Consider the following 6,000-nt stretch of genomic DNA (forward strand, 5'->3'; position numbering starts at 1 on the left):
GAACTGACAGTAGAATAGATCTATTTATAAAGGCCTGGTCATGCAAACTAAACAAAACAAAAGTGATATACCATGACACAGCTGGAACTTCTGTCTGGGGACGTAAATACTGGAAAAAGGTTAAAATGATTGAACAGTTGCTGTAATCAAATGTTGTTGGGGAGCATTAAGATAGACAGTAGAGTAAAGTATAACATACATCACATGGTGAACTACATCATTTTAAAGTGTATTTTTTCTATTCTATGCATTAAATAATAGAAATGCCGCTTGTACCATGGATTCAATTGTACTATCTATTTTCTCTGCAGCGCCTCATCTAAGCCCACTAATGACGAAAAGCACCACACCAGCTGAGATCTTTTGAGAGCAAATCAGAGTTGAAAATTATTTTTTAAATGATTTTTCATCATGTCCACTGTAACCCCTCGCGCCTCACCTCATCTTGGCCCAGAGAGCTCTCCACTGGAGGAGATTGTGTGACGTCCGTAAGCGCCTCCGTCAATCTACAGATGCCTGGCCTTGAAGTCAGTGTCCATTTGGCACTGCGTCCACACAAATGGATTTGTAAACAGGACCAACATGTCCACGCACACCTCTACACACACGCACACGGTTTCCCACTCGCTCACTCCCCACACCTGTGTCCAGATGATTACGGGGCCACAAGGTGCCCTCTGACTCCATCAGCACAAAGGTAAACCTGTCGCTCCAGAGAATAATCACCAGGCCTTTTTCTGCTTTCTTACTCAAACATAATTCTCCCCATTTGGCATTTTGACATCATATCTTCAGTCTTCTCCTCAGTCACCCCGACCACAGTTTTCTTTCTCTCCACCTGCCCAAAACATGGCCATAATAACTTTATTTTATTTTTCCTCCCTCGCTCCAATGCACAACATTCAACCCTTACCTCTCTATTCTCTTTTTAATGTCTTTTTTGTCCTCCTCTGCCTTTCTTCTTTCTTTTTTTCTGACTTCCAAGGTCAGACAGGACAAACAATGCCACTGGTGTCTGTCTGAATGTGGCTCGCTACCCACCGCCACCTCCGCGGTTGCCCTGGCAACACACTAACCATTAATTTTCAATTAAAGCAGACAAAGAGATGACAGCTCAGGGTCCATGGAAGATGTCAAGAAGCAGTATTAATATACGACAAGTGAGCATAATTGTGTGTCCATTTTCCTCAGCTCTCATCTATGCTATCAGTGAAATGTGAAAGCGGCAGATAATTTGAGGGTGTGGGAGACGCCGGCCACTGTTTTCTTTTAACCAAGATGCCTCTGATGTATCCCTCTGAGAAATTTGGCATTCATCATTACCTTTATGAATATTTTGTCAGGGATGTTATTATTTTCATTATCACTCTATCACAAAGATGTTATTTCACTTGCAATTCAAATGCTGACACACACACACACACATACGCCGACGCCGACGCCGACACACACGCTCACACCTGTAAGCTGAATGTTGTACGAGGACACAGCGCTGACTGTATTTCATAGGTTGTTATTTGATTTTCATTATCCATCCATCACGATGAGACCTCCAACTCATGCAAATGTGCGAGCAGCTCTTCATCTCTTTGTCTGGTTCTGCAGAACCAATAGTGTACGCATGAAGGCACAGACACAAGTTCACACACAAACACGTACTAATACACATAAGCGCACACATGCAAGGCCAATGCAGACCTCAAACTTCGCACGGAGTGGCGGAGCCTTGGAGAGCACAGAGAAAAACGGCAATTAAGAATTCGGCCTTACAAAATATGGGGAACATTTTTTAGCAGTGATAAGGTGAGTAAGGCAGAGATATAGTGGCAGAGGTGGAAAACAACCAACAAGTATTTGAGGGGAAACAAACATAAACAATGAAGAATATAAAAATCACATAGTATATGGAGCGGAGTGGGGACAAAGTGAGAAAAGAAAGTGAATAAACACCCCAGGAGACACTTTTTGTAAATGCAATCTGAGATTCTGACATGTGATTAAAAAAACAATTGCACACTTAAACATGGTTTTAAGCTATAAACTTAATAATATTACTGTACTGTGATGAAACACCTTCATGCTGGTGTTAATATTTACATTTTCTACCAAATTTATAAAAATCTGCATTTCATGGTCGAAAAGGGCTCGAAACGCCATCTACTTTTTAAAATCAGCCCTAATCTTGCCAGGCCAATTTTGAGATACGGTCAAGCGTTTGGGACTAATCTACGCTCCAGAGACACAGGCGCTAGGGTTTGCGCTGGCTGAATTTGAGCTGCTTCAGCCGCAACGGTCCATCTCCAAAGCTGGCACACTCTCTCCCCCTGCGAAGTGGTCTTCCAGCAGAGGGGAGTGAGGCACAGGGACCGTGGGAGTGTAATTCATGTCTCATTTGTGGTCTGATAAACAGTAAATTCATCAAATTCACAAGCCATATCGCTATTTTCCAAGCTGTCATAATTGACTTTTTTTTTTTGCATTTTACCCAAATTATATAATATGCAGATTTAGGCTCAGACCTGGGGGTTGAAGTCCCACTTTAACTAATGTGTATGTGTCCTTAGCCTCCACTGACGTGTCATGTCTTTACCTGAGCAAAGGCCTGCAGGGTTTACCCGGTTCTCACACAAACCATAAACAAATCACAATATCTGAACAAGCCACCATGGAACTGGTTCATAGTGTGTGTGTGTGTGTGTGTGTGTGTGTGTGTGTGTGTGTGTGTGTGTGTGTGTGTGTGTGTGTGTGTGTGTGTGTGTGTGTGTGTGTGTGTGTGTGTGTGTGTGTGTGTGTGTGTGTGTGTGTGGTACAAAGAGGAAGTGTGTCTGCCAGGGTTGAGTAACCTTGCCAGGCAAGATAAGTTCCAGTGTAGACGCTTTGTAACATAAGGTAAAACAGTGTGTAATGGAGGCTATTGTTGATTGTTTTGTGTGTGTGTGTGTGTGTGTGTGTGTGTGTGTGTGTGTGTGTGTGTGTGGTGTAAGTGTGTGGGCGTTTAAGTCTACGTGAGGAAAGTATATTTGGAGATAAGGTGAAAACGAAAGTCTGCCGATAGGAGAAGAAAATGATTCATGAAGAGAAATGAATGTGTTGAAGCTCGTTGGCCAGATCTCTGTAAGAACTGATCTTGTTTTATTTCTCCCACAATCACTCTCTCGTTCACACACCGTCTCCCCACCACCTCTTTCTGTCCTCCCATAACAAAACCCCGCCTTCATCCTCACTCACCCCCACTTTTCTCTCATCCCCAACTGTCTTTCTGTCCCCCTCCCTCCCTCTCTCTCTCTCTCTCTGCCCACTGGTGAGTGTGCCCCTAAATCACACGGTCCCTAAACTGCCCCATAAAATATGGCAGGCTCTCCCCTGCCTCCCCCCCTCCTCTCCCCCTCTCCTCCCCTCTGTCTCCACACATTACTGCTTTAATTAAGGTAATTACTTTCAGAGTAGTACTAATCGGATCCTCTTCTCTCCTGGCGCACACGTACACTCACGCACGCACAAACACACACACACACACACATAAGCAAGAACACATTTTACTCATACACACTTCAGTATCTTGGCCTTGTATATATACATTCATACATATTCCATAGCTAGTGATGCCTCTGTAAACTAAACCCTGACCTAATTTTAAAGTCTAAAGCTGGAATATGCTTGTCTCCACACCTGTGATAAGCAGAACACATCAGTAATAAAATGTTCAAGTGTAGATGAAAACCAAGCAGAAACGCCAACCTCCAGGTCTGCTGATCCACTGCACTCCTTCTTAAATACTATGAATTATTAAACACCTATTAGCTACTTCGTACTGTACGTCTAATTAAACTAAACCATTCCTTTAGTATAATATTATTTGACTCACATGCTGTAAGAGCTCTCCCTTTTTTTTTCAGCCATCAGACATTGTCACTGCAACAGAAGTCTTTTGTGTGTTGTGTGTCTTACAGAAGGTTTTGGTTGTGGAACCAGCTGACGTCTGGTAATGTAATCATGCAGAACAAAACACTACATCAAAACGCTGCTCAGTTTGATGAACAAAAATAACAATAATTTGAGAAGCAGTGATTCAGCGTCGCTCGTCAGTAGACACTGGTTGATAGCCTCACTAATGTTCTGACAGCTTCATAAAAGGGAGGACAGTTCTACAAACTGAAACCGCTTTGTGTTTTTTGCTGCGTCGACAACAGACATGAAATATTATTTATTGAGAGTCTGAGGTTTCATTCATGATCTAACTGTTACAATGGGAGCAGTGTCAGGTTAAGGAAAGCATTCGCTGCCCACGAATAGTGAAGAAGAACTGAGACGAATGCATTTCCAAATAACTGCAAATAATAATAATAACTGCAATTTTCATCCACCTGATCTTGGTCACATTTAAGTCGGAATGACAGACTTACGGGAGAGGGACGCCTCTACTATCGACCTCAGCACGTATAGTGAACGCGCACAGATTCATAGATGTTTTGCTTCAGGCATCTTTTTTTTTCCACTGATGGAAGAGGAAGCAGACACCAACTGGCTGCTAAGTTTAATTCAGTCACATCTGTAGATGTACAACTGGCCTGTCACAGGAGACTCGAGAGTCCTCTCCTTCCGCCACCATCCCCCTCTCTTCTTCCCCCAAAGGCACCTTGACTGATAATGAGAGCGAGAATGCAGGTACGGCTCGGACTCAGGGGGGGTTTCAATTAACGCCCTGCAGATTAATAAAGAGTAATAAGGTGCACTGCGTTCATGTGTGCGTGCGTGCATGTGTTCATGTGTATGTGTGTCCGTGTGTGGGTGCAGAGACCCCTGTCGCTCAGCGTGGTGCAGAGAACGGAAAGGGCTGTGAAAAAGCAGTGGCACACTGTGGCGTGGAAGGCCCTCAGAGCACAGCTCTGATTGGGTATTTGCCCAAGGATTTTTAATTGGTCATCTGCTTCGTGTCACCACGGTGTGATTAACAGCAGGAGATCTCAGGGTCATAGTAATTGTATGTGCAAAAAGCATCTAAAACAGGGGCAAACAGAACCGACATCTTCAGAAATGATAGAAAAACAAACCTTGCTGCATTTCAATAAAGTCATAATCCTGAAGATCAAACCGCAATTTCAGATGGTCGGCATTTTCTCAGCAATAGACATTCAAGTATTTAAATTCAATAATTACCTCTCTATTGAGTAGTTTTCATTGTTATTGGCGGGGTCTGCCATTTGCGCTGGTTTCAAATTGCCTACTTAAGGATGCGGGAATGATGCATGCATGTAATCCAGCGTTACTGTTTCTAATTCTTTCTCATTGATGTCAGCCTCGTTATTTACTGTTCGCTCATCCGTATCAGAGCTGTATTAAGTTACTGCTAATGCAAACCAAACATTCCTCATACTGCAGCTTCACATTAAAAGCATTAAATTGGTGAAAACACAGGGTGGTTTTTTTCTCTCTCTTTTGAAGCAGTTTCAGGACATGCAATGCATTTGTCACAGATTTTAGAGCTGACGCGATGGTTCATCCAAAATGCATCTGCACAACTAAAAAAAGGGTCATAAACTGCATTTATTTGAAAGCGGGTGATTTTAAATATTACAAGAATTAACAGAACAAGGAGCGGCATGTTGCAGGTGAGAGGCTGCACACCTGCAACTCAGCAAAGTAACCACCATTGTTTTGTTTTGGCTGCACTGTGATAAGGATTCCAACAGCCTACTGCTGTATTTCTAACAAAGTAGTTGCTCAAGGAGTGTTTACTGCCCCAAGAATTCTGGGATAGAATTCTATCTCCTTTTGTGTAGACATAAAGAAACTAACACACATTAAATCATATTGTTGAAGATGCGTACATTTTTTGTAAATACAAATATCTGACTTTCTTGCAGTGGTGTTCATATGCTTAAATTCTTAAATCTCCACCCCTGAGACTGCTGTGACCATTCCAGTGTAGGGTGAACAGAATTACATTTGAGAAAAACAGCACTGTGAATAACCCACCGAACTGTACAGAGACAAGGTTCT

This window comes from Anarhichas minor, unplaced genomic scaffold, assembly GCF_050575085.1.
Source record: "Anarhichas minor isolate MPS153535 unplaced genomic scaffold, ASM5057508v1 ptg000021l, whole genome shotgun sequence".
Taxonomy (NCBI): Eukaryota; Metazoa; Chordata; class Actinopteri; order Perciformes; family Anarhichadidae; genus Anarhichas; species Anarhichas minor.